Source organism: Cupressus sempervirens, chromosome 4 (genome assembly GCF_028749045.1).
Source record: "Cupressus sempervirens isolate cs-2001-9-10 chromosome 4, ASM2874904v1, whole genome shotgun sequence".
In the NCBI taxonomy this organism is placed as follows: domain Eukaryota; kingdom Viridiplantae; phylum Streptophyta; class Pinopsida; order Cupressales; family Cupressaceae; genus Cupressus; species Cupressus sempervirens.
Genome location: NC_143121.1, coordinates 75,015,643 through 75,029,280, shown reverse-complemented (window position 1 = coordinate 75,029,280; position 13,638 = coordinate 75,015,643). Strand labels below are relative to the sequence as shown.

General features: G+C 33.0%; 1 pseudogene; it reads left to right on the top strand.

The window, feature by feature from the left end:
• Positions 1-2,678: 2,678 nt before the first annotated feature.
• On the top strand, positions 2,679-6,146 carry LOC149560010 (receptor-like protein EIX2; annotated as a pseudogene).
• Positions 6,147-13,638: the final 7,492 nt, after the last annotated feature.

The following is a 13,638-nucleotide window of genomic DNA, read 5'->3' as shown; positions in this document are numbered from 1 at the left end:
GGGGTACTAGATCGTTTGGTGGGGGGTTACAAGAAATATTATTCCCAGCCTCGGTGTCATCATTTTGATCAACCATTCCTATTGAATTGCAAAATGTAATATATATTAAAAAAAATCTTAATTTTAACAATTTTTTTCAAAAAAACCCTAGATTCAACTAAAAAAAACAAAATCATGCTAAAATCTATTGAATTTAGGTTTAAAATGAGTTAAAAAATGAAAAAAATGCCTTGATATCAGATATCAGATTGTATATCTGATATCCAATCACAGTGCAAATACTGGCCCCCAAATATGCGAAATAAGGGCCCACGAGTTTGTGTTTTTTTTATATGTAATGTCACAGGTATCGGATATCCGATATAATATCAGATATCTAATATTATATCAAATATCTAATATTCGTTGCATATATTATATAATATACTACTTTTTATTATATATTATATTTTAATATATTACATTTTTATTATTATATTATATTATATATATATATATTATATTACATTATATATTATATTATATTTTATTTTATATTTTTATATATATTATATTACATTACTATATAATATAATATAAAATATTATATTATATTATTATAATGTAATATATTATTATATTATTATAATATAATATTATTATTATATTCTATAATAATAATAATATTATATTATATTATATTACATAATATATTATACTATTATAATATAATAATGATAATATGATAATATTATTATGTTAATTATCGGATATCCGATAAGGCTTGGCCTTACTTTCCAGGTTTGGTACTTGGATAGGTGAAAAAAAGTCAGAGCAGATTTTGAAGTGCTTTTAGACGTCTTCAAACTCTATTTCTTTCACATCGCTACTTTTTGGCACACCATGATCCTGCACATCCCTGTTATCTCTTGTTAATATTTCTCTGACATTAGATTGGTTTGCTTAGGGTGAGTAAGTCAATGTTGTTATTGACAAGTTCTACTTCATCAATATATTAGATCAATGCATAGTAATTTGCACTTTATCTGTGTGTTGTTCTATTAAATTTACATATAATTTTCTCCATAGAAATTAATACTTTATGGTGATTTGGAATTAATCATACAAATAGTATGATGATTATTTAGGAAAATGGTTAAACGCACTTAAAACAAGATGAATGGCTCTAATCTGTTATTGCATGTTCCTATAAAATAGATAAGTAATGAAGAATAGAATGACAGATGTTCTGATGAGAAGGGCATGCTTAGTTACATATACATGTTGTTATCTATTAGCTTGGTTGACATGCTTGATTCTTGTCCCTTGATTTCAAGCTTCCAAGGCATGATGGTTATATATAAATTAGATATAGAAAGAATGTTCTAGGTAGTACTGATCAAGGTTTATGTCATGGAAACAAATTATTTTTAGATAAGAAATGTCTCTATTTTAATTCTTGATGAAACTCTGGGATACTCTTGAGTAATAGGCATGCATATTTTGTTTAATCATTCCACCATCTTTACATAATCAAGTAGGTAAATACAACATTTTCTCTGTAGATGGAAGGCAATGAGAGGTAAACACTTATTGATAGGTATCATTTTTATTTGAGGAAGTTTAATAGTATGGTACAAACTAATAAAAAATAACAAATCAATAAGTTTTCTCTAGAAGATGTAGTAATGTAGAAACTAATAAAAAATAACAAATCAATAAGTTTTCTCTAGAAGATGTAATAATGTTTCAGGAAGGAATACAACAGAAGAATAAAGAGATATTGAAAGGACCTTAAACAAATGGAAGAATTCATATAACAATCTAGTTGTGTCACACAAAGAGATGGACTACTTTGCAAACAACTTAGGAATGAAATGTGCGATAAAATAATGTTCTTATTTCTACAAAGAAATAAATGTAATGCTTATTGATCCCCTATATAAAAGGTGGTGTAAAGTGAATACAATGTATTGTTTAACTAGAACGCTTCAAGCAAAAGTTTGTAAGCGATGTACTCTATTCAATCATCTATACCTAGTAACATATATATGGATGTTTCTAAGAAAATTAAACGTCCATTTTTTTTCTTTTTGGAGCAACGTCGAAGGTTTTCTTTGATTGACTATTTTTCATAGAGCTGATTTTAGTGATTAAAAAAAACTTATTTGACCAAAGACTATTTACCTATAAAAAATAAAAAATAAATAAATTAATTAATTAAAACTAAGAATTATAGTTTTAACTATTATATTTATTAATTAAAGTATTTATATTAATTTAATAAGTTTTTTAAAATTTTAATATTAAAAATAATTTAAAAATGTATCATCAAAAAATTTCCAACTTACAAAGAAAATAATAATAACTTGATATAATAAATAGTTTGCTTGTCCGAAAATGTTTTATAAAATGAATTAATAATTATTTACCAATATGTGTTATAAATATAATTTTTAGATAAGGAGAAAACAAGAAGTGGACAAACATACCGTCGATTTCAATGTTATTCGAGCTGTCTGTCGTCTAGTCTTCTTGACTTGACTTTGTTATATTTCTCTCTCCTACAAAGATTTGGATTCACACCTCATAGTGGGACGAGGCATTATTTGGCTGTCAGTCCCTCCAACACGTTCAAATGACAGATTTCCCATTAATTTTCTTCGATGTCCAAGAATTTATTTGACCAAAGAATTGGAGATATGCTTCAACTCATTCCTCATTATTTATTGAGTTATAGAGGTACTCTAAGTCACAGAAAAGAAGCAACTGGTGCGTGTAGCGTCTAATTAAAATGTTTTGGGCAGCTCTACACATTCTTGTTCTGTTCTTGCACGTTAATGGTGTTTGGTGTTGTTCAGGGCATGAAAGAGATTCCCTTTTGCATTTCAACGCATCTGTCCACGATCCCTCCAATCAAGTGTTCAAATCATGGCATGGTTTCAGCTGTTGTGAGTGGAATGGAATCCAATGCCATCCTCGCACACACCATGTCATTCGCCTCGATCTCCAGGGCAGTTCCGGGGATGTTAATCTGAATAATGTAACGGGAGATGTTCTTTCCCCATTGTTCAATCTCCAAAACTTGGAGCACCTCGATCTAAGCTTGAATAACTTCTATGGAGTTCGCATCCCTCCTGGATTGGACAGACTCAAAAGATTGCGCTACTTGGACTTATCATATTCCTTTTTCAGTGGAGATATCTAGTTTACAACACTTGGACTTATCAGATTCCCTTTTTAGTGGGGATATTCCCAGGGAGGTGGGGAACATCTCTACTTTGAACTACTTGGATCTCTCTGGCAACAGTGACGATTATGACCCTCCATTGTTAAGAATGGTGGACATGAGCACGTGGACGGGAAACATGAGAGATTTAAAGGAGCTTATCCTTGACGAAGTGAATATGTCGAGAGTGGAGAGAAATGACTTGGGCAATGTTCTCTCCACCATGTATTCTCTCACCAGTCTTATAATGTCCGCCTGTGACCTGTCAGGAAAAATTCTGCCTTACCTTGCCAACCTCACCAATCTCACCGACCTATACCTGTCTGGTAATGAATTCTACGTTCCCATTCCCTCTATCCTCTTCACTGCATTTCCTAATCTCCAGAATGTTGACCTGAGCTACAATCAATTGACGGGTAAAATCCCCGCTTCCGTTGGCCAACTAACTTCACTTGCAGCGCTTGATCTAAGTGACAACAAGCTAGAAGGTGCCATCCCCGCTTCCGTTGGCCAACTAACTTCACTTGAAGAGCTTGATCTAAGTAACAACAAACTAGAAGGTGCCATCCCTGCTTCCGTAGGACAACTAACTTCACTTGAAGAGCTTGATCTAAGTTACGACAAACTAGAAGGTGCCATCCCCGCTTCCGTAGGACAACTAACTTCACTTGAAGAGCTTGATCTAAGTTACAACAAGCTAGAAGGTGCCATCCCTCTCAACATGTCTAGTCTTTCAAAACTGACGAAGCTTTACCTGCGCTCGAACCGGTTAAGTGGGGAATTTTCAGAGTCTCATCTTGATAATCTCAGCAAACTTGTCGATGTAGACATTTCCCATAATCTTTTGACGGTAAAGTTCAGCCCAACATGGATTCCGAAGTTGTCTTTGCGAAGGCTGGGATTAAGTTCATGTAACATGGAAGGCAAGTTTCCAACGTTCCTAATTACTCAATATGCGATTGAGGAGGTGGATTTTTACAACTGCAGTCTTGCAGGAAATATTCCCGAGTGGATAGGGGATCTCAATTATCTTTTCTACCTCAATCTTTCTCATAATTACTTTGCAGGAGTTCTACCTCATTCTTTGATGGCTAGTCAATTGGAGACTCTGGATTTGCATAGCAATAATTTACAAGGTCAGCTTCCGCCTCTTCCTTTTCATGGACCGTCGGTGTTGGACGTATCAGAGAATCAACTCACTGGATCCATTGCAGGAAAACTCGGTGAGTCTAGTAATCTTGTTTATCTGTCTCTCTGTGGGAACCATCTCAGTGGTAGCGTTCCTCCTTCTATATGCCAGATACGGATTGTGGATCTCTCAAATAACAGCCTTACTGGTAACATCCCTGTTTGTTCCAAAAACAGGTCTGATATTGAGATGCTGAACTTAGAGAACAATTTGTTGGAGGGCAAGTTGCCACAACAGCTTGGAGACATGCTCTCCCTTCACACGTTAAAATTGGGTAGAAATCGGCTAAATTCTTTTCTCCCATCCTCTCTTGGAAACTGTAAGCTGTTGGAGATACTTGATTTGAATAACAACAAAATGAGAGGGATCATTCCAAATTGGATAGGGAAACTTTCAAATCTCAAGATTTTGATCCTGAGATCAAATAGATTTGGAGGCGGAATACCTTCAGAAGTTACAACATTACCACTTCTTCAAATCTTGGATCTTTCGTCCAACAAATTTTCAGGAATAATTCCAGCTACCATCTCAAATTTGCAGGCCATGAGAAACGAAACAGTGACTACTGAAATATTTGATGTCAGATATTATTTAGATAATGTGTATGTAGATCGATTAACAATCATTAACAAAGCACAGGAGATGTAGTTTGTAAGATCATTGGCACTGGTTAAATGTATTGATTTATCAAACAACAACTTGGGAGGTGGAATTCCTTCAAACATGGGATTGCTAGAAGGTTTAGTTATTCTGAATGTTTCAAGAAACGATATTGCTGGTGAAATCCCAAAGAGTTTGGGGAAAATGGTACAGTTGCAGTCTCTTGATCTGTCACATAACCAGCTGTCTGGAAATATTCCTTTGGAGCTCCAATTGCTGACATTCTTGGAATACTTGGACTTGTCGCACAATAATCTTTCAGGACAGATACCACAAGGGAGCCAATTCCACACATTTGAGTCATCATCCTTTTCAAACAATTCAGATCTGTGCGGCCTCCAATTCAATACAACCTGTTGCGGAAATCAGTCCTGTCCTTCGCCAAAGATGAATGTTGATAAGATGGATGAAGAAGAGGAGGATGATATATGGTGGGGAGTTGGGCTGGGATTGAGCTTTGCAGTTGGGTTTTCTATTGTCATTGGAGTCTTGTGTCTCACCACAACCTGGAGCAGAAAATGCTTTCAAACCATGGACAACATTATCTTTGTTAGAAATAGTCAACAGTCATGCTGTTATAAACAAACAACAAGTATGCCACACATTTCCTATTAAATTGGTAACAAGATAGAAATGTCCTCCATGAAACTAGGTCATACAACATTATCCTAAGAAGATATGAATGTCCTCCTTGATACTAGATCATACAACCTTATCACCTTATCCTCTAGAATCATCTTCTCATCTCATGGGCTCTCTATATATAGAGGCCATTGCATAGCCTTGTAGCAATCAGTTTGATGAATAAAAGTTGCTTCTCTCTTAAGTGTTTATTTCTGTTTTTTCCATTGCCAAGTATTTGTGCTTATTTCAGATCTTAGTAAATCTTAGATCTCTTATTTTTATCATGGTATCAGAGCGAGGTTTAGCCAAGTTCAGCTGGAGATTTATTTAGAAATTCAGCTAGAAATATTGCTAGAGGGTTTTGCTGCAGGCAAAAAGTTTGCTGAAAATGGTTTGTTTGCAGGGCTAATTTTTTTTGGAGTGATATTTGGTTGCAGGGCTGTTATGCTGCTGGAGTATTGCTAGATTTGTTTGAACTTGATCTTTTTGCTAACATGGATTCTTCAAATGAAGTTTTGCCTATCTTTGATGGAAGTGGTTTTGCAGATTGGAAGATTGCAGTCAAGAATGTTCTAAGAGAGAAGGCTTTATGGAGGATAGTAAATAAAGAAATTGGAGAACCTCAACAAACTAATAAAGAAAAGGAGTTGTGGAAATGTAAGTTGGAGCAAGCTAAAGGTATTATTGGTAAAGCTTTGAGCCCCAATCTAAATAGAAGATTTGTTGATATTGATAACCCAATAAAGCTGTGGGAGACTTTAGAAAAAGATTATAAAGATGCAGACATGGCTAGCACGTTTAGTATAGAAGAAAAATTGATGAATTTAGATCCATCTTATTTTGAAAAAATGTCTGATTACTTCACTGAAGTTACTTTTTTAAATACTCAGCTAAAAAAAATAGGTGCTGAATATGCAAAAAAGGATTTTCAGTTGATTGCAATGGTTGAAAGTAAGCTTCCCCAGCCATATAAAGTTTTTAAGGAATCAAGGAAAAGGGTTCTTCAATTAAATCCCAATACCCCCTAGCAAACTTTTGATCAATTTTGCAAATCTGTTTTAGATGAAGAAGTTCAACTTATTAAAGAAGGGCATATTAAAAAGAATCATGCATATACAGTCAAAAGTAAATTCTTTAGAAATGATGAAAAAAAGAATTGGAAAGGAAATAATAAATTTCGAAATCACGAAGGTTCTAATCATTTTTCTAGAAATGATGGTGCAGAAAAGCAAGCTGGAAGAAAGCCTTTTATTTGCAGGTATTGTGGAGGTGAGAATCACATGGAGAAGTTTTGTTTGAAGAAGAGGGTCAATGAAAGGCAGCAATACAAGCCCAAGCAAGAAAGGTTTAAGGATGGAAAGAATGATAATCATAGTTTTGTAGCTATCTCTTTAAAAAGGCAAGAGAAATCAAATGAGGAGGTAATTGCTACTCCCAAAAGTAAATCTACTGTTAAAGGGGGATACTTTGCTTCAAATTCTAATAAAGAATGGATTTTAGATTTAGGGGCATCATCTCACATGACTGGGGATAGATCTTTGTTTATTGATTTTTATGAAGAAAAGAATTCAGATCAAGAAATTTCTATTGGCAATAAAATGAAACTTCCAGTTTTAGGAACAGGAACTGTTAATGTAACACATGGGTCTTTGAAAAATGTTTTATTGGTTAAAGAGTTGGGGGTGAATCTTATTTCAGTATACAAAATAGTTCAAGCTGGATATGAGTTTGTTGTCAATGCTGATCAAGTTATTGTTAGAGATAGAAAAGACCCAAGCAATATAATTGCTATTGGTAGAGTTGATCACGAAGAGAATCTATTTAAATTTGTGGGGTTTCTTGATGATAAATATACACTCTCTCATGCTTTTATTGCTCATACTGATTATATGTCACAACTTTGGCGTGCTAGACTTGGACATTTAAATTATAGAAAATTACAAGATATGGTTAGAATGGATATGGTTAGAGGATTAACAAAAATTTCAGCTTGTGAAGGTGTGTGTGAAGGTTGTGTGTTAGGGAAACATCATCGAGATCCTTTTGATTCAGGTAAAGCATGGAGAGTTAATCATCCATTGCAACTTATTCATAGTGATTTATGTGAACCAGGATATCCTTCACTTTTAGGTGCTAGGTACCTTCTCACTTTTATTGATGATTATAGCAGGAGAGTATGGGTTTATTTTCTTGAAAGGAAAAAAGAAGTGTTTGAAGTATTTCAAAAGTTTAAGGCATTAGTTGAAAATCAAAGTGGCAAAAAAATTAAATGTTTAAGGACAGATAATGGGGGTGAATATTGCAATTATGTTTTTGAGTCATTTTGTGAAAATTATGGTATTAAGGTGCAAAGAACAGTTCCTTATACTCCTCAACAAAATGGGGTGGCTGAACGAATGAATAGAACTCTTTTAGAAATGGCTCGTTGTATGTTGCATTTTAAAAGTTTGCATAATAAATTTTGGGGTTTGGTTGTTTCTTGTGCTGCACATATTATAAATAGAATCCCCACCAAAGATCTCACAAATATCACCCCAGAAGAAGCATGGAGTGGTAAGAAACCTCACATTGGATATTTTAAAGTATTTGGGTGTATTGCTTGGGCACACATTCCTGATGCACAAAGGGAAAAGTTAGAATCAAAGAGTCATAAGTGTTTGTTTATAGGTTATAGTGAAGAATCAAAGGCTTATAGGTTATATGATTTGACAACAAACAAGGTCTTTGTTAGTAGAGATGTGAAGTTTGATGAGCATTCACAACTTATAGCCACTCCTTCTCACTCTACAGCAACAAATGCTTCTCATTTTTTAGATATTTTAGGAGGAAATGGAGACTACATTGATGAGGATGAGTTGTGCACTTCTACAAATGATGAAAATACTAATGAAAACAACACAACTAATGCTTGTAATCAGACATTTTCTGCAAGTAGTAATGATGAAGAAGATAACTTTTCAGCTAGCCAAAAGACAAGGAGTGTTGAAGAAATATATAGGCAAGGCTCAAAGATCCAAGGGAGGAATGGTAGTGCTCTCATGGCCAAAGTATTACAAGTAAATGACCCAAGATCATATGAGGAAGCTAGAGGGAAGAAAGAATGGGAGCAAGCTATGGAAGAAGAATATGATGCTTTGGTGAAAAATAAAACTTGGGAACTTGTGCAACTTCCCAAAGGTAAGAATGTCATTGGTTGCAAATGGGTTTATAAAACAAAATTTAAATCAGATGGTGCTATAGAAAAATTTAAAGCTAGATTGGTTGCTAAGGGATTTAATCAAAAAGAGGGTGTTGATTATGAAGAAACTTTTGCTCCTGTCATTAAAATGAATACAGTTAGAATTATTCTTTCTTTGGCTGCAAGTCTTGGGTGGCATATTCATCAAATTGATGTAAAAAATTCTTTCTTAAATGGAGATTTATATGAAGAAATATATATGGATCAGCCACCAGGTTTTGTAGATCAACAACATCCTAATCTTGTTTGTAGATTAAAGAAGTCACTTTATGGGCTTAAACAAGCACCAAGAGCATGGAATGAGAAGATTGATAGGTATTTTCAGCTTCATGGGTTTCAAAAATGCAAATCAGATCCAAATCTTTATGTGAAGAGAGTGCAAAATGAAATTATTATTGTTGCAGTTTATGTGGATGATTTACTCATAGCTGGACCAAATATTGGGTTAATTAGTGATTTCAAATTAGATCTTAAAGGGGCATTTCATATGAGTGATTTTGTGAACTGAATTATTTTCTTGGCTTGCAAATTAGTAGACTTCATGATGGGTTATTTATCTCTCAAGAAAAATATGCTTTGGATCTTTTAGATAAATTTAACATGCTTGAATGTAAGCCAGCCCCTACTCCTTTTCAATCTGGAATTAAGCTTACTAAAGAATGTATTTCCAAGAAGGTGGATGCTACTTTATATAGACAGCTTGTTGGTAGCTTGGTTTATCTAACACAGTCTAGACTAGACATTTGTTTTGCAGTCAATTTGGTATCTAGATTTATGCAGGAACCAAAAGAAACTCATTGGTTGGTTGCCAAAAGAATTTTACGATACATTCGTGGCACCATTGACTATGGCATTCATTATAGTTACAAGTCTTCAATTTCTTTGACTAGCTTCACAGATTCAGACTAGGGAGGTGACATAGATGATAGAAAATCTACTAGTGGTTATATTTTTCAGCTCGGGTCAGGTCCAATTACATGGAGCAGCAAAAAAAAAACTACTACATCATTGTCCTCATGTGAAGCAGAATATAGAGCAACAAAAGAAGTTGGAAAGGAAGTAGTTTGGATTCGCAACCTTTTATTTGAGCTTGGTTTTGCACAAAGTTCAGCTACTCCTTTGTATTGTGATAATCAAAGTGCTATTCAAGTTGCAAATAATCCTATTTTTCATGCTAAAACAAAACACATTGAGATTGATAGTCACTATATTCGAGATCTTGTTCAAGCAAATTTTGTTAATCTTCTCTTTTGTCCAAGTGAAGACCAAGCAGCAGATATATTTACTAAGAGTATGCTTGAGGCCAAATTTTTAAAACTATGAGGCATGCTCGGCATGATTGAGGTGAACATTAAGGGGGGATAGTCATGTCATGTTCCCCTCTCTTTCTTTTGTTGTAAATAGGTACCTAACAAGGCTGAATGCTAGGACCTATCCTATCTATATTTTTTATTGTAATTTCTCCCATAAATTATCATTAGTGGTAGAAATTAAGGGAGGATGTTAGAAATAGTCAATAGTCATGCTATTATAACCAAACAACAAGTATGCCACACATTTCCTATTAAATTGGTAACAAGATAGAAATGTCCTCCATGAAACTAGGTCATACAACATTATCCTAAGAAGATATGAATGTCCTCCTTGATACTAGGTCATACAACCTTATCACCTTATCCTCTAGAACCATATTCTCATCTCATGGGCTCTCTATATATAGAGGCCATTGCATAGCCTTGTAGCAATCAGTTTGATGAATAAAAGTTTCTTCTCTCTTAAGTGTTTATTTCTATTTTATCCATTGCCAAGTATTTGTGCTTATTTCAGATCTTAGTAAATCTTAGATCTCTTATTTTTATCAATCTTTTATCTTTTCGAGAGACTCAGAAAATAGTTGGTTTTGTGTCTTCCATAGATCTGGTAGAAGTATGTAAGCTAATCTGTAAGCTTTCTTTTCCATTAGATTTTAGTGAAAATAGTTTCATTATGATATAATGTTGACTTACTGAATATATCTAGGTCAGTTTATTTATATTTCAAGCATATGTTGTTTTTAATATATAAATTTTAAGTTTTTCTTTGGACGACATATTTCTGTCTTCAAAATTTAGGAAAAAAAAGCTATTCATTTTGTTCTTCAGGAAAGAACGCTATGGTCCCATGGTTTATATAATAGAATATGGCCAATATGACTCAGCTTCAGGAACTATGCTTTCGCTCCTTTCTTTCCAGTAAAGTTTATTTAAACACATCTGCCACAGGCATTTAGGGAGTTATTTGTTGGCCATTAGATTTCCACTTTTTTATTACAATTTTTGTGTTTATGCCGTTGTTATTTTTGACTTTAGGGCAGTCGGAACTCTCCATTGGCTTGACAATTTTGTGAAAAGAAGAATTAAAGAAAAAATTAAATTTAAATTTATAATAAGTAATAGAAATATTTAAAATTCAGTATATTGTCATTATAGTATATTGTAATGTAAACAGTCACTGAAGATTAGTGAAATATTATTAAATTTGAGACATTATTTAGTACTTCATATTTTATATGTTTATTTGTTTTAATCTTTTGTGATTTAAAATATCTTAAATTTTGTTTGATTATATGAAAGTGTATCATTAAATAGAGCAAAACTATAGAGTCAGACTATTTTTCATTGGTTAGAAAGAATAATTAAAATGTAATTATGTTTAGCAAATTTAGAGAAATATAAATTGTTATTATATATTTGATTTTAATTACATGTTACATGAAGGGTAATTAGGTTGTTCTTTAGTAATTATTAATTAGTACTTGATTTCATATATAGTTTGTTTGGTAAGAAATGTATTAATTGAAAATGATATATTAAGTATTAGATTTTATTTACTAAGGTTTGTTTTATATGTAGTTTAGAAATTATGTATTTTTAAAAATAGTTTAGCTACTATGATGATTTGTAAAGAAATGGGCTATAGTTAATTTAGTAGAAAATATTCTAATAGTTTTTCACGATGTATATCATGTACTACGAAATTTGATTAAGTTGTATTAAATGGGTTTCTACTTAGTTGAGTTTAAATTATTGTATTTGATCCCCACACTAGAAACAACAATTGGAAGACTAAAAGTCACAACTTGGAATTCCAAAAAGTGATCCCTCATGAGATTTGAACCAGTCTCCATAATAAGAACACATTGCTTTAGCTAAGCTAAATCCATTGAACATATTTATGCTTAATTTGTTAAAAATAATAGTTTTATTAATGTGTGTATGTTTCAACATATTTTGACTTCACATTTAATTTATTCTATTTAAATACAAAGAGAAATAAGGGGTAGAGATGGAGAGAGATATATCTAGAAAGGCATATACAACACTTATTATCTCTATCTTTTATAAATGTGTTTATTTTGATATATTTTGACTTCATATCTAGTATACTCTATTTAAATACACGGAGAAATAAAGGTAGAGATGGGGAGAGATGTATCTAGAAAAACATATATAACACTTATTATCTCTATCTCTATATATCTCCATGTATGTTAATCTCTCATTCTCCGCATATTTATCTCTCTCTCTCTCTCTCTCTCTCTCTCTTCCTTTGTGTGTTCATTTCTACCTTTATCTTTACCTCCACATCCATATCCATCTTCTTCTATATATCTCTCCATGTCTCTTTATCTCTTATTATCTTTATACATATATTTTTTTACATGAAAAATGGTCATATATAACCTATAATTTTCTACAAATTTTATGGAAATTCACCCCGCATGCTTACAATTGTATTTGTGAATCATAGTCAAATTAAAAGTATAATAGGCTTATGTAACTCACTTGACATATTGAAGGGATGTTAACATGAAACATGTTTAAATATAAACCATCATCAATATTGTTCAACTTTCTTCAAACTATTGGATTGTCTTTTAATATAAAAAGTAGCAAAAGGGTGCTGACCCGTGGGACAAACAATAGACACTAGATAATGTTAGAAATAACAAAACCTAGTGCCAAACAACCAGAAACAAAGAATCTCAAATAAAGTCTACCTCTATAAAATAAAGGTTTGAATGTGGAAAACCCACCAACCATGGTCCACATTACTAAGGATTAGCATGGGATAAGCCCCCATGCCCCCATACTAGCAGCATTCTTAAACCAAAAATAATCTTGAACAAAGGCCCCAAAAGAGTCCTTTAAAACAAACAACAACCATCTATCACATAACAAAAAAAGAAGAAGAGGGAGAAACAATCTCATCCTCAAAAGACCTAGTAACCAATCTCAAACAATAGATAGCATGTTCTTCTTTTACCAGCATAGCCAGGCAATGGATAGCTCATTCTTCTTTCACCATCATACACATGCAAAGATGATATATTCTTCTACCACCATTATACCCAAAGGTCCATAGCCACAAACACCACCAATTACCCAACTATTATCACAATTATTAACCTTAAAAAAAATTAACCATATGAGTACTATAAATTGAAATGACAAAAAGATACTCATACAGAATAACACCAGATATGTTAACTAGGGAAACCCTTGATCAGAGGTAAAACCCTAGTGGGGATGGTGCCCACAAGATGATGTACTAATATAATTGTTCCTTGTTAGAGGATGTACCCTATTAGGAGCCGATGAATACATTTAGTACATATGAGTCCCTATTAGGAGATTCCAACCTATTAGGAGTTGTGACAACCTTGTTAGGAGTTGTGGG